Source organism: Eutrigla gurnardus (genome assembly GCF_963514095.1).
Source record: "Eutrigla gurnardus genome assembly, chromosome: 2".
Taxonomy (NCBI): domain Eukaryota; kingdom Metazoa; phylum Chordata; class Actinopteri; order Perciformes; family Triglidae; genus Eutrigla; species Eutrigla gurnardus.
The window spans coordinates 14,931,101-14,948,447 of NC_139916.1; positions in this window are offsets into that span (position 1 = coordinate 14,931,101).

Consider the following 17,347-nt stretch of genomic DNA (forward strand, 5'->3'; position numbering starts at 1 on the left):
GCACACTGGAAAACACACATGACATCCTTAAAATTAGAGACTGCTGACACACATAGTATTCCTTCTGCTGAATGATGAATATCGAGGTTTAATTACCTGCGAGGGAAAGCACTTACTGTCAAAGAGTTATACTATTTATTGCAAATGGCTATATAGTTACACTTGATGGAAAAGGTTCTGCTCTCGAGGGAGCTCCCTAAAGGATCCTAGCAGCATGTGAGGTATCCTGCCGGGAGCACTAAATCCCGCAGGACACAGGCCACATATACAATTCATGACATACAGATAAATGGCATCATAGCATAAGCCAGAAATTCTTCCTAATAATGCCTTGAATGTGACTGGTTGACTCTAATCAACCGAAAGTAAATCAGCTGATATGCTATTATCCAATCAGCTGTGGAAGTATGAGTGAGCTGTTGATCAATAATGCATCTGTGACTCCAATGTTTTGTCTCAGCTAAAGTGATGCTCCATTTGTGTATGACATCATTCCTAAGTATCGCCCATTCATTCAACCCGCCACGCAATCTGCCTTAATCATTTCAAATATTTAAATGTAATGAACATTTAAATGTGCGGTCGGATGAAAAATTCACAGCCGAGTACAGGCGAGGAAACTCAGCACAAGTGAAAGGAGCTTATGCCGTTTAAAGGAGCTTTGTATTTGTGTCTCCAGCAACTAAAGCCACAACAATTGCCCTGTGAAGCTCTGAATTCTGGGAGGAAATGTAGGCACAGTTTTATACTAAACTATGCTACTGTATCACTGTGTCAGCTAAATGTCATAAACACTACAACTCATAATGGCATACACAGTTATACATATGTGTCCTCTAAATGTGATGATGATGAAAAATTAAATAGTAAAATAGGACTTTAAAAGAAAAAATAATAGCCTGGTAATCTTGGGTGTTGAGTTGAGCAGAAAATATACACTATATATGTCTCATGAGCTCTTAAGACGAAGAGGAACACAGTAATCGGGGATAAGAAACAACCAAACAGTAATAAAATACAATAGTCTGAAGACCTTTCCCCTGTACAGTGTTTTCACTTTGGGAAATCCAATCTCTAACCTAACCAAGTTGAGTTTTCTGCTTCACTGGCGTGAACAGGCCTGGCCACTCACCTGCAGTGTAATTAAAGCTAAACAAACGCCATCAATCAGCTGACATTACCGCGAAGGGGAAGGGAGAAGGGAAGGAAAGGGGGAGAAAAAAAGAGGGTCAACAGGAGGAAAGAGCGGCGGGAGGAATGCAGAGCAAAGGGTGTTGAAAGGAGGGATGGAGGAAAAAAGAGGACAGAAGAAGAAGAAGGAAAGATGAGCTGGAGGGAGAGAGAAATGGGGAGGATTGGGGGGGGCAAGAGCCGGGGAAAAAGAAAACGAAACAATCTGGCCAAATCAGGTTTGGAGTGGAGGGTAGTGAGCAGAGTGATTACAGCAACTAGACTGACTCACCCAGAGAGTGGGCCCTGGGGAGCTGACTAGGTGCAAACGCACACACTCAAACACACACACGCACACACACACACACACACATATACACACACACAGCACATTTTATATATGACTTGGACACAAACCTTGGTCACATACTCTCTCTGCAAGATTCAGAAAACACTTTATTATTGTCAAAATCATTTCACATTTGTGAACAGCAGTGATTCGAGTGCTGTGGGCTTTATATGTGCCCTTATAAACACACGCATACTGTACAGACACAGAAGCAGACACACACACACACACACACACACACACACACACACACACACACACACACACACACAGAGAGACAGAGAGAGTTATTGTTCAGTTTAGTGTGTTTGATATTTTGTGATCTCTCCCTGGTGCATCTGCTGCCGATGTGACGGGAGGCACGTCACTAACTCTGTCAGCGGTCCAAGCCTCTTTTCCTCTGAAGTGTCAAGCATCATCTGTGCTCAGGTGCTCCACGGTTTATCTTCTGCCTCTCCTCAGCACCCTGCTGATAGATGCTATCAGCACTGTTATTACCCCTCTAGTAATAAAACAACACTTCTCTCTTCCTGTTTCGGGCTGTCAGACATTACCTCCCTGCAGTGTTTTTTCTCTCTCCGATCAACAGCCGACAATGACTCAAATTCACCCGAAAACAGATAGTTTGGGAGGGAGGATTCTGCATCACGAGGACTTTTGAGTGCAAAGAAAAAGTTGTAGATAGAGTTTTTAAACACTTGGAATTCCCAACATTTCATATAATATATATATTAGGGGTGTCAAAATTAAATCAGTAACACTGGATTATGGATTTGTGGAATTAACGCATTTTTGTTTACGTATTAACGCTGTTGGCTCTCTGGATGGGACATTCGAGTATAAAAAAACAAAGATGGAAGCATGCCTCCTTATAAAACCAATAAGGTACAACCGCACCGATCCCACCGGAGCAACTTGACGTTTACTTCTCACCATTGAGCCTAATAAACTGATATAATCTGTCAGGGTTTCCACTGATGAACTACAGCCGTTACAACGTTACGTTAGCGAGTGTCCAATAGAGAGAGAGAGAGAGAGAGAGAGAGAGAGAGAGAGAGAGAGAGAGAGAGAGAGAGAGCGTTACAGCTGTGAGTCTGTGAACCCCAAAAAAAAAGTGTCCTTTCCTATATTGGAATCTTGAAACATGTAATCCATTTAAAATCATTTATGAGTAAAATTAGGAAACATTTAGATTTTTTTTTATTTTTGAGCTGTCCAAGCAAACAAAACATTGCTGTTAAAATACAATGTTCAGAGTTACAGTTCACAGTAGTGTTGTGATTTCAGAAATGAATTATGAAAAATATGATTCACCAAAATAAAAACAGTGCACTGGGAAGTACGATTCCTTTGGAAATAGGCCCGATGTAAATAGAGAACAAGTTGATGGTGTGGGATTGTGGCTCATCCAGAGTAATCAATTGTAGAAAAAGAATTGCTGTTGAAGTTACTTTAAATGTAATTTCCAAACACTGTTATTATAAAAAATAATAACAACATTGACCTCCATTGTGTTGGGGTGGAAGCAAAAATCTAAAAGCCAGATACCTCAAAAACTGGAAAAATAAAACTATCTGCATGGCTAGATAGGCTACAGATCAGTGGAGGTAAGTGAGAAAATATGTTTTGTATTCAGACTGAAAAAGAAAAAACACTTTTCTTCTTTTCCTGGCTTTTTGCTGCACCCGTTCACCAGGAAAACACGTTGACTCCCCTCGGACCGCTGCTCGCTGTGTCGGAGAGGCAGGTGAGAAGACGAATGCTATGTTTGGACCAGGAACAAGCCTCGCTCGCCAGGACATGAGCACAGTGACGCGAGCATCCCGGCCCGTGTGACAGTTTACTGTGACAATTTGCTGTAATGACCTGAGCTCCTGCGCTCTCGGCGGGGTGAAACTTTTGGGGGTAGGAGGGGAGTGAGCGGGGCGGGTGGGGGGTGAAGGGTCGCGGCTCCGGGTGAAGCATACAAGAGGGATGGATGCCAGCTGAAACCGTGGGAGGGGAACGAGTTTCTCTGCAGCCCTGAGGCAGCTAACACTCCAACTACATTACTGTCATAAAGGAGTCCATTCTGGCCAAACATTGGCCCGTCACCCACTTTGACTCCCTGCTGTCTGTTCACTCAGCCGGTGACAGCAGTTAAACAGCTTCTACTTGAGGCACTTTTCCAGACTTTAATGGGGGAACTTCAGACTCAAACTTATATAGCCACACACAGCCCCTAAATTGAGTGTTTGCACAATTCCTGACCGCTTTAAAAAAAAATTGGTGCTGACATATTTATATTGATTGAGAACAAAGGGAAGAAAGCGAAGCAGGCTTTCCATAACACAATACATTCAGGGAGACGCATCTGAGCTTCAAGCACCTAGCATTCGGTTTGTGGTGTGGTAGAGGCCACTGACACGGAGTGACATAGAAACAGTGAGAGGAGAGGAGGAGGACGGAAAGAAGGGAGGACCGAGACCAAGCGAGCAGGAGAGGAAACGGCAAGAAAAAAACGTGAGAGAGGGAATCAATGGCCGACTGCCTGATAGATGCTGTCTACGGGGTCATTATCGGCCATTGTGTGTCTTTGGCATGGGATAGCAGAAAATGTGACAGATAATTAGGAGGTGGTGATTTAAAGGGAGAAAAGCACGCTATGGCTACAGGCAGCACAGTCGATGGACAGAGCAAATAAGTCAATAGAATAAACAAAGCCAGCGTGCTCTCTGTACATATGCACCACTAACTCAACAGCACAGCATGCTGGTGTCAATTCACAGCGGGCTCCACAGCCTTGCGAGTCACCCCTGCATATGCATGCGCTACTTACTGTATGAGCTAAGAGCTACTGGGATTACACATGACCAACCATTCCAACTGGTTTTGTGTGTGTGTGTGTGTGTGTGTAAACGTAAGATCGTGTTCCTGTGTTGATGGTGATAAAACACATTGGTGCATGGTACAATATATTTAAACCTATTCACCTGATATGTTCATAAGAGCTTCTCCTTGGCCTTGGACCAGACATTTTCTCCATATAGAACACACCAGCATGCATACTGGAATACATTTGTAAACCAAAACAGAGTGCAAATATTGTTGAGGCAGGAATGGTTGACTGCCTGTCATTTCAGATCAACCTCTTCCATATCTGGCTCAGTGCAGGTTTGGGATGTTTGTCTGTCTATCTGCTTATCTGTCTGTGTGACCGGGTGTCTGTCTGTCTGTCTGGCTGGGTTCCTCTATCCAGGCAGACTTAGCACATTGCCTGCCCTCTGCCACATGATTAGCCTGGAAGCGGCTTGGGTGAAATTGATTTGAAGTGGCCTCAAAGCAAATAAAAGATTGACGCTTCACATCAACTGCAGCCACTTGAATAGTCCCTTCCCACCTCTCAGACGTACCCTCTTGTCCCTGTTCTGTTGATTTCACCAATGGAACTTTTTTGTTGTGTTTTTTGACTGTTCACATAATTTTTTTTTTCTTTAAATCTGGCCAATATTAGATTCCAGTGAACTGGTCATGGTTGACCTGACCCACGACTCAAGACAAGAAAAAACATCACATGCAGCACACTGTCGTAAACATGGAGGCCAGCAAAGTCAGTGTTCAAACAATCAAATAACTTTCACCCAGGAGACCACTGTCCATTCACTGTGCGAAACCAAAAGTCAATGTTGACTTTACAGTAGTTCCACGATGTCCTGTAGGGAAGTCCGTGACAGTGTTATTTATACATGGTTGTTAAGTTACGTTGTTATATTAGAATTTAAACACAAACCTAATTATTTCTCTAACCATAACTAAGTAGTTTTGTAGCCTGAATCCAAACAATCACTTTGCAATGTTAACCATGTTGCTTTGTGCATTTCTGCAACTTTGATACGAGACAGATATGAAACATATCTAAGAAACATATTTTGGATCCAGAAAGGTATTTCAACCAATACTGTGGTTTGCAGAAATATACAATGACAACATTTTTCTTCTGGCAACTGGGTTGAAGTGAAAGCAGGTTCAAGATCTGTGTTTTGAATCTTGACATTGACAGATCTTGTTTGTTTATTACGGATTGAGCACTATTTTATTTATTTATTTTTACTTTATTTGACTAGAAATGACAGACACTATCACTCAGCCCTAGCTGGTTGTATGTTACATTTCCTTTTATTTGATCCTCTCTTCGATTTAAAATGCTGTTGGTCAAGAATAGCGCATTTAAATGTGAGAAGATGCTACTTTTTATGATAATGACATTGTTATGATGAAGACAGAGATGTATTCCTGCATGCGTACACACAAACACACACCAAAAGTGAAAGCATAGCAGAAAGAGAGTGCTCAGGGGCTGCGGGCCAGTCCCCACCATGGCACCACACTTCGACAGATGCTCCCATTCATTTCTTTCACTCCCGGCTTAATGTCTGACTGCAAATAAATAAGAACATTTAGCCATGTCTCAGTCAATCTGGGCCTTCACAGTAACTTATTGCCAACCCCCAGATGGGCTATGGAGCTGTAGAGTTGAAAGATGAGAGTGGGGGAGGGGAATAGGTGTAATTTGTCACTCTGTTCGGTTAATGAATGATAGCATCGCGTCAGCTGGTGTGTGGTCCCTAATTCCGAAGTATCAGTTTAAGTGTTTGGGATGTCTGTGCTGTCAGGTCACCACTACTGACGCCACGTTTTCCCTCCCATCAAGCTGCAGCTTCCTCTGCCATTAAAATGAATAGCTAGAATGTTAAAGTTGATGCTGCTTTTATTAACCTTGGTTGAAAATGTGTCTTTGGAGAATATTCCACGTTCACGGTCTCTTTGCCTACACACACAAACATGCCGGCATTCAGAGAATCTTCATCAGAGGTTTCCAGCTAATCTCGGTGTGATTATTGTATCAGGAGAAAAAATCACAGATTCCTGCTTTCCCACAATGCAATCAGGCCCACTCAGAAATGACATTTCGGCCCAGGTCCCAATCTTTGCCTCAATCATCTCACCCTGAATACACCAATCAGCACACCGTGTTTCACCGGCAACTAATGGGACTCAAATTATCGTGGAGGGAATTTGACTTGGAAATGGAAAAGGGGGGAAAAACAAATAACAACAAATGTTGGTTGCTTTTTGACGAGGACACTGATTGTGCCAATTTGCGAAATTTAACGACGCCTGTCAAAACTCCGATAAGAGCCTCGCAAAAAGGAGCAGCCAGTCAGTTTTGTCGGAGCATTTGAGGAGCACTTTGCTGTGACACTTAGCACTGTCTCCCCATTAGCCAAAGAAATGCCCTTCACTGGAACTTTGAAGATAATTAAACACATAATGGATATCACTGTCACTCTCTGACTTGTTTGCTCATTTGTCTGAGTGTGGCTGCTGCAATTGAGAACCTATTAAAAGGGAATAAATCGCCTGGTTACTAAGTCATTTCACCATCTAGGAAATAGTGTGTGTGTGTGTGTGCGTGTGTGTGTGTGTGTGTGTGTGACTATCATGTAATAAGTGGCTGTCTGTATCATGAATAATTGATTCCTTTCCTCCTTCAACAGTCATTGTTTGGACAACTTGCTAAAATGCCCGTTTCATTTTGACAAGACAAAACAACAGGGTGCAAGCCTTTATCATTCATTCTCTAAAAATTCTCTGTCTAAAAAATGTCATCTCAATTTTTGCTCTCTTCTTATTTCTCCGCTCTCCATCCATTAGGATTTACAATTTGTCCCGTGTCCTGACACCGCCTCCCGTGCTTTGCAGTCCTTGCCTTCCTTCCTGTTTTCTTTTCTTTTTTTTCTTTTTTTCTTCGTGTGGTTATGCCATCAGTCCCTCTCATTTCCTGCACCTCTCTGTGTCTTTGTTCGGCATCTATAGAACGGCAGTGACTGTCAATGCCTTAATGTGGGAGTTTATTTATGTGCTGCCCACGCTGTTTGCATTCCCATATTGCTTCACAGATGTTGGCTCCTCGGGGGAAAGAGCCGGCCGAGTTGGACTCTCACTCCCACTTCCACGGGCAAACAGTGACCGTATTTTGTCTTTGTACAAGAGTTCATTTCTCTGAGGCAACGGAAAAAATAAATGAATCTTCAGGTCATCCTATAAAACATACTGTATTTGTTGTGTCTATATTAGAGTTGAGTAGCAGTGTGCATTTGTGCACGCTTTTGTATATTTTACAAGGGCATTCTTTATGACTGCTGTGCTCATTTGTTTAACATGTAACTGACAAGGAGAGGCCTTGTGCACAATGTAATGATCTCCAAGCCGACCTGTAAAACTTTACTACTGCCATTATGTGCACTTAAACCAGGGAAGGGCTGCAGCTTGTAGCTTTACACGAGGCAGTTTATTCCGGTTAGAAAAAGAGTGTTCTTCATTGGCCTTCAGACACGGAGAAGTTATACTCAGCTCTACTGCTTGGACGATGGCTTCAGTAGCATTTATTCAGACGAAGCCAGGTAAGATGTTACAGCATTATATACAGTACATATATAAATATGACAATATTTGATGTGATTATCAAGACTTCCTGGCACTCACTGTGTTGCTCTGTGTCAAACATTTTGCCTTTTTTTAAAACTGATATTTATATGACGAAGGCTGTCAACAAGAATTCTTAATTTGAAAGTATATTCAGTTTCAGTTGAATAAAGCAACCTACGTGTGCTTTTTTAAGAACAAATATCCAAACCCCTATTATGCTCTAGTGATCTCTATTCCTGACTAGCCTCAAATGACGATTTATTTTGTCCAAAGTTAACAATAAGCACACCAGCGCCTCTAAAGCTTACAAATTAACATGTTGTATCTTGTTTGTTTAATCTGTACAAAACCAGAAGTGTGAAAAACAGTGTGTGTACCAGACCGTAGTGTGTTGGTTTGGCTGGGTACAGTAGCTCGGTCGAGTCTCCGCAGGTTGCCTGGCAATCTCACGGCGAAGCCAAAACTACAGGAAGTCACCGTACCTTGCCAAGAAGTAGTCCGGCACGATACTCACATAATTCATTCGCACACTTCGGAATTTGTATGGATTAAACAAAAGAGATGCAACTTGTTCATTTGCCAGCCTTAGAGGTGCTGGTAGGCAGATTTAGTTACATTTGGATATAACCAGGCTGGTTCCCTGATCTGCTGTTTCGACTAGTCGACCTTCACACTGAATGGCCGTACATTCAAATGGTATCGATCTTCTCATCTAATTCTTAGCAAGAGGGCTAATAAAAATATTTCCCAAAATGTATAGCAATGCATTTCATAGGGCTGTGCAAAATGAATTCACAGCTGACCACACATGGGAATGAAATCACTCTTTGTGAACAAAAACATTCTTTTAGTGCATACATGTCGTGTTCGTTCCGTGTTTGTTGCTCCCCTGTTGTTCCTCCCATATTCATTTGGAAAACACATAACCTGCACTGACAGATACACCCTTTTTCTCTCCCCATCCTTACTTTAGGCGTAGATGCTTGTTTTAATATCCAGTTTTCTTGCCTGTCCACCACATCCCTCCCATCTGCCATATTTGCACTTTCCCTTACATGCTGATGCGGTCATACGGCCTTGGGGTTCTGTGTCAAGCACATATATATCGAGCACTTCTGTCGTCTCCCCCTTATCACTTGAATCTCGCTATTTTCTTTTTGTTTCCTTGGTGCCCAACCCCCACCTCTGCACCCGACACTTTCTGTCGGTCTTGGCCTTCCACGCTTGAAGGACCAGCGTGAGGCAGCCTTGGCCTCCATGCGGCTGACTGATTATTGTAATTCATACACTTTAATTAGCTGCACAAACCATTAGCCACAATTAGACTATTACAGAACGTTTTGTGGCAGGAGCCAGCCCCAAGATTGGCTTTATCTGCTGGAGGGGGAGAGGGGGGGGGAAGGGGGAGACGCAGAGAGAGGGACAGGAGGGGAAAATGGATTCGGCTAAACCATCAGTGTGTTCGTGTATTTGAGCTACGGGAAGCTAACTCGGTAAAAGTGGATGCATGTTTTTAAGGATGCCAGGTGTGTCAAAGGGAGAAAAGTTTGAATTACAGAGAGTACGGAAGAACAAAGCATGAAGCAGATGTATCATGTTGTTTCTTTTAAAAAAACATCAAGAAGTGTTTAAGCATTAAATTTAAACTTAATCAAAGATGCTTCCTTCTTTCTTGATATACGAAATAGCTGTTTGATTGACACAATCCTGTGACAGCATGCGCACCCCCTTTCTCTGTTCCGCTGCCGTAAGTATGAATCACTTGATCATTTGTGTCACATTTGCTGCCGCTGTGGCAGGGTGTGTTGGCGTTATTAGACCTTTGAATCCATCGCAGCACGCTTGACATATCAACTTGATCCCTCAGTCAAGATTACAAAATATATACATCACCCACATGACAATCTACATTACACGGTTGAGCAGTTTGACGACGGTATTAAAAGAAAAGAAAAAAAAAAGACTCTGTACTGTAACACTGATTTGATTGTCGACTATGTGCATGTTATGTGCATCCTGGTGGAATTAAGTTGGCAGGACACTTGAAACCAATTTTTTATGTAGTGGTGTTGTGTGGGAAGTGTTGATGATGATGACCTGTGTGTGTATAGGGATGTCGGTGTCCTTTCCAATAAATTCCCTATTAATCTTGTTCCTTTATGTAATAAACAAATATGCGTGTTTCGTTGTCTTCGGCGCTACCGTATTGTCACACGGCCGCTTGGACACTCGCAGGTCACAAGCTTGACTCCCATCATAACAATCTGAATCCATGCCATTGTACCGAGCCATGCTTTCCCTGTACTGACTTTTTTTGATGTTGTCGTTAAGCCACATCGTGATTGTTGTAAGTGAAGGCACAAAGGTTGCACTGATGGCTATTAGACCTAATGCCACCAATAAGCTCGGCCATGCGAGAGGAAGCAGCCCTTCAGCACTGACAGCACGGCTCAGTGCCTCCACATTGGATCTATACGTCTGAAAATGGCAGAACCCCTCAGGGACAAAGTAACATTGCCAATCTGTTTTACAGTACAGCTTCACATCATTAATATATATATAGACCTCTATAAGACATTGGATCTATATGTCTATTGGATGTATATTTTGAATTTACTGTTTATCTGTGATCCAACATGTACTTTAGGGAAATTCCTTTCTTTGTTTTATATATTTTGTCACAGACAAAAACAACAACAACAACAACAAAATATGTATTGTAAACGGAACCCTGGAGGGAAAAACTAAATTAAACTTGGCATATTAACATCAAGTCACTCAATAATGACCGATTCTACATAATTCTGTGTGCTGCTCAGAGGCGTCTATTTATGACAAATGCTGCGATTTGTGAAGCCAACCCGGTGCTGGTAAACTGGTCATATCCATTAAGCAGTGAGCTCATCTATCATTCACGCTCATTAGTGTTTACATACACATTCCCATCAACACACACACACACACACACACCCTCAAACACACACGCATGCGGCAGATGAAATTCTGAGGTTTGATCAAAAAGTTTAGCAGTACGTAGCATCTGTGCAGCAAACACTCGGAACCTTTTCAGAGACCTTGTTAATGTTTGTCCAGCCTTTGGCATACAGTGTCTCTTGCCGTATTAAAATTGTTGGGTTTTCTATGAGTTGTCAGCAAAAGTGACTCCATCTTGCCCTGTTCTCACATGGCTACATTGCAATTGTCTGCTCCAGTGAAGCCTGTTGCTGTGTGGGAAAGGTCTTCTCTTTCATGGACACACACACACACACACACACACACACATGCACATATACACACACACTTTTGCATCTGGCTGATTCACTTTGCTGAAGCCCACAGACCCCCGACTGCATGATTTATCTAAGCCAGCGAGTCGCACCGTTCGGGGTGTTGCAAACTCACTCCAGCTCTCCAGTCTATAATCCTTTACTCTCGGTGCTCAGACATTAACAGAGCAGGTTTCTTTTGTTTGTTTGTTTAGGATTTTCTTTTGCATTACACAAACTTTGGTACAAAATCAGCTGTTCATATCAATCAACAGACTAAATCAATAATAATCTAGAAGATATCTCTGTGTGTGTGACGTGGGCGGTGCAGGTGCAAGACAAGAACATAGCTGTCCCCCTTTCAAGCTGATGAATGAGAATTTAGACACAACATGAATGCTGACTTACTTAGTATTGCCGCTAATAATGGCACAGGCCAGACAGATAATAAACTAAGTTGTGTAAAGACAGCTGAGGCTTCCTTGCAGGTTCCTAGCAAACTTGACAAGAGTAAAGCCAACACAGACTGCCAAGGTTTGGGGCTTTGCTTCAGAATGAGCTTGACGATGGAATAATGATAAGTTCACCGCTTATTTGCTCCTTCATTCAGTTATTTTTCCTACTGTAATAAATACATAATAACCCATCATTTGTTATTGGTGGGTGTTTTTCTCCTGTTCATCAGATCTTCTATACACTACTACAGCCAGTGTATTGCTGAGGACCCAGGGGAGTCGGGTCAAATTTGGTCCAATTTGGACATGTGGCACCTCTTATATGAATAAAATTCAAATAAATAAACAAACAATCAGCGTTCTGTGCAGAGGAGGCGGCGGGGCTTCAGAGTCTTGCAGGCTCAAGCATGATGTCTGTAGCGTGTCGTGTACTTTTGCTGCCGTATTTTGGATATACTAACGTTACAACCAAACTCTTCCCTGAGGTCAATCAGCAACAAGTTCCAAACAGCACCACAAGCAGTGCTCCCGGGGGCCAAGCAATTGGCATGCTCCAAATGGCCATGTGCTCCAAACGGGGGTATGCCCCCGGGCATGCTCCCCGGACAGGACCCGCTCTAAACGGCCACGGCATGTCCTCAACAGGCAATGCACTAGTTTATGTAAATGTCCAAAATTAATGAACAATCTGTAGTTTAGTAATGCATGGAATGTTGAGTCAATTCTGAATAATATCTGAGGGCTGATAGTTGACCAATGCAAGGACATTTAAGATCTATATACATTTATGTGCACAAATCTGTTGTTTTTTTTATTTCCTCTTTGTCTGTGTTTCCAAAACTTGCTTGTGCTGATATTTTGTTTATGTGCGGTTTGTGAAACGGCCGGAGGCAGTTTGGGGGATGCGTGCCTGAAGGTAGCAGACCGCTTCACTGCCTTTTACACAGAATCCCACGACGCGTCCTGAACAGGACGAGTGGTCACTCTAACGACTGAAACAGCACCTCTGTGCTGATGTGGCTGAGCTGCTCCTCAAGGCAAACAAAAGCACGCGATTGGACCGTTGCCTTCTTTTGAGAATCAAATCAGCCTGCAGAGAAGAATATCTCTGACAGTCATGCGGTGCTGCAGGATATCACAATCACAAAGGCCGCAGTTGTTCGTATTTGCATCGCTGATAAAGAATTCACCAATTAACTGTGTAGGCTACACCCAAACCTTTGTCTCACCCTGAATTCTTCATCATCAGATATTGGGAAAAAGTCCGGCAGCTTACCATATATTAAGCTTGAGTCTCCGACCCAACGGTGGGCTTGCCACACATTAGCTCTGCGGTCATGCGAAGGGCAGATGCTACTGAAGGGGAGATAATTGGAGGCGAGCTGTCTGAAATGTATAATTAGACGAGACAAGACACTCCCCCTCTTTTTCTCTCTCTCCCCCCCCCCCCCCCCCGCTCTGCCTTTTCACAGGGTGATCTGAGCGCCTTAGCATGAGCTTTGATCTGGGCTAAGGTTTTCTGAGCCCTTTCAGATAGGATCAATTTGCTTCAACATGCATCACTCTTTTGCTTTTTCTCATCTGGCACAGCGCAGCTGTTTGCAAGACGTTCGATAGCATGCAAAAACCGCAGGAGGTGTTGTTCCTCTTCCTTTTTCTTCCTCCCTTCCAGCTTTCCCCGCTCATGACTCTTCCAAAGGGACCGTGACTTTGTAGTCTCTGAACTACATCATGAATGATTATCCCTTTTACATCATTATTATTTCTGAGCACACCATGGCACATCAACCCAGACGCAGACAGAACGCTTGGACTCCTCAGTTTTGCATTATGGCTTCATTAGGTCTACAGTTTCATGCCTTGAAATGTGCGGCAAACGCCAAACTTCCATCCATTACACTGGAAAGCTGCTGATGTTAAACAGTTCATTTACCGAAGGTTTTATTGGGGACTGAAAAATGGTGTGTGTTGGTGATTGCTTTTTCAGTTTCAAATATGCAAATGAGTTTCAAATATGCAAATGGTTTTCCGTTTACGATTTCTGGCTGGAAGAGTCTCACAAGGGTTTGATCTGCAGTTTAATGTCAGTTGTGCCCCTTGTACCATGGCACATTGCCATCTCAGCCTCTCCCCAGTCCAATAACCAGCAGCTTGAGTGTAATGAAGAAGAGTTAGGAGAACTAGAGGTCATTTGGCCCATTACTGGTGGTCTCAACAAGACAGAGGGGACTGGTATGACGAGGGGTAGGGAAGTGGGGGTAAATATTGAGATTCGGAGCGGAGACTTTGCACAGGACACTAATTAGTAGAGGGTTAAAGGAATAGTTTGAGAAATATGCTGTCTTGCCAGGAGTCAGATGAGAAGATTGATGTTGTTTTCTAAGCCAATTTTCAACGCTGTATTTATTTCTAATAGAATTTTCTGATTTCCCATGGGTCCCCCTCACTGGTTCTTGATCCCCCCCCCCCCCCACCTCCCCCCTGTGCCACCTCATTTAAAAAAATAAAACTGGAATTGCCCCTGCTGCAAAAATTGGACACTTTTCTTCTTTTTTCATTTTCTTCCAGTCTCACCACTCCTGTATGAAGGCCACTGCACTAAACTTTTAAAGCTGCTCTAAACTACATGGCTGTGTTGGGTGTACAGTAAACCAACTGTATACACCCACACCTAATGCTTGTGCCAAGCCCTGAACAGGGAGCTATTTCCCTCCCTCTCCTCCTTTGCTCTCCTCTCTCCATCTGTTCCTGGGCTGAGGCAGGGTAAGGAGCCAGGGAGGGCTACGAGCTGGAACAAGTCTATCTGCAGGAGCAGGCCTGGCCTCAGCAGCCACAGAGGGGCTCAGACTCAATGCTCGAGCCCTCTCCTCCTCCATCCAGATGCAGATGACTTCGCTTTCCCTCCGCTTCTCTGCCGCACAATAATACCCTTTTGTAGCACAAGGGCAGAATCCCAGCTTTGTCCAGTCAACCTTAATTTATGGCACACATATTCTGGACGCACATATTGTTGCACAAGCTACAAAGGCATAAGCTTTCAAAGAGGCAGGGAGGAAGTGCTGGCAAGAGGATTCTAGCACTTTCTTTGTTTGAGAAATGGTATAAATCATTCACCAGAACATGGCATTCACAACTCCACCGCTGCATTGATTTCAGAACTTCAAAGAGGTGTAGGAGTCAGAGGTGATTTTTTTTTCTCATCGTCTTATTACATTTCTACAACCTTCTATTTCACTGGCGACTGACTTGAAGTTTCAGTGTTCAAAAAAAGGTAAACATCAGTTTTAAGCCTAATATTTTCTTTCTGAAAATGCATTTTCATCTCTCTTTATTTCAACCTTTCTCGGCTACTATGCAAGAATCTATTCACTTTAATTGAAAAGACATTTGCCTGGGGCACTTATGCAATAAGTTCTTTGCACTATCTCAACTTTTTATTAACAGGGCCGGGCTTTGAGATAAAAGAACTACCTTCTTCTGTGTCTCTCCTGTAGACAGTTGTTGTTCTCCTTGACCTGCCATCCATACTCTAATCTAAAGTGACTGACTGCCCCCTGATGCAGAGAGCGCCAAGCAAGACCTTCCAGATTTCTGCTTTCACCGTGAACACAGGGAGAGAAAACAAAAGGCTCCGAGGGAGGAAGCAAAACCAACTGATGAACTGGTTGACATCATCTGCGATACGTGAGTCCAAAACAGCGTCGGCACACAACTTTCAAGAGGAAAAAAGTTCACCTCACTGAACTGGCTTTGCCTATCACCTTTGCTTCAGTGTGGGATTCTGTATCCACTAGTAACGGCATGGGTTCGGTGAAGTTGTACGTCAGCAAGGCTTTGAAAAGCAAGAAAGGTTAAGAATGGAGGCAGAGGCCTTGAAGTCAAATAAAAGACCTGCCTGTAGACTACTGGTCCCCCTTTTTAAACCTTTCTCTTTTCAAATCGTCCTAATAAAGCATCTTCGGGGAACCTTGCTCTAAGATTTTTATTAAGAAAGCAGAATGTCGTGTTGTCTGTTTAAAGGGCAAAGATGACCAGTGAGGGCTAAGTAGGGGAAATGCGCTCTGACAGAAGGTGCACTGAGACAAGCATTCCACATTAAACACAACCACAGGAGCCGCACATTAAGTACGCGAATTGAGTATCCTGATGCAGCTCGACAGTACTCACCAAGATTCATTTTCAATCACATTTTGGCCTTTTGCGGGGGAACTTAAAATCAATGTTAGCCTTCAAACCAAAGTGCATACATTAAATGATTCATGTTAGATCAAGTACCTCTGTTGGAGAGCTGCGAAAATATGCTTTTAATTCAGCAAAAACATATTGAAGTTGCGCCAACGGGGACCCTCATTCTGATGCACCACTGAGGAATGTTACATTTATTATGGCGGACGGCCTCGTCGATATAACCTGTCAGAGGCTAACACGTGCTGCGCTATGCTCTGTATGTATAAAATCAAACGCACTGTGTATTCTCAGAAACTTGTCACACTGTCATCATCTTCGCAGCCCATTGCAAGACCTCAATTAAAAAGACTTAATTAACCAACATGTGACTGGAGCGCTTACCTAATTGTGCCAAATCATTCAGTTGATAAGAGAGCTGGAAAAACAACAAGCTCCAGATTGGAAATTGAAGAGACAAATAGCATGTGAGTGATGCCATGCATTATTATGTCATCTCCATAGTCATCTAATGGCTATCTGGCATTAATAAAGGGAGGGAATTATACTGGAACAGATGGTGAGAGTACATCTTGGGCTCAGGAGCTATTTATTAAATGCATTATTAATTATTTTCAACATGATGAGCTCGGCTGGCTTCCTTCTGGATCGGCTTGGAAAAAAAGAGTTTTCTAGCCCCCGGTGTCATTAGATCGGTATTACACACGGCATCACCAACCTGCCGTCAAGTAACCAAGACGTATGCAAGGTCATGTGCCACGTGTGTGAATTTCCATTAGTCTCATATCTTAATGGATTTGCTAAAAGGTAAAGGGGTTCCATATACATCTATTTAAAAGCTGTCATTATACAGTGTGGGTCGGATCGCCTGGCTGCCTAAAACCCTGCATCGTGTCACCGGGGCGAAGCCACTGCGCTTTAAATCACACTCCAATACGCCATTCATACACATTCATATTCTTAATGCCCAAGGTGCAAGCTGGAGGTAACGGTTTCCTCAACCGCTACAGGCAGCCTGCCACCTGCCTCGCCGCTCCCCGGACACACAAACAGACACACAAACGGAAGCGCCTCGCCACGTACACACAGGTGGCCGAGGACAGGGGTGTCACGACTCCACATCTCTCGGAAGTGCAAGTTCACGCTCCGCTGCTCCCAGCCAACTATCATCTCCAAACACCTTGCATAGTATCTCTGCTCCCCGTGAGTGATTTATAGACCACACAGCTTTCCGCCGGTGGAATGTTTCGTGTTTTTGTTTTTTGTTTAGACAGTTAGGATAGGAAATGCATGCTGTTTGATTCACAAGTACGGAAATAGGCACGGGGAGGAAGCTGACTTGATTTTCTTTTTTTTTTATATAAATCTCCTGAGACGGCGGCGATACATTTAAATGTCACAAGTCGCGTCATGCTTGCCACATTGTTTCACTGTTGATCCGAAAGGCATATTAA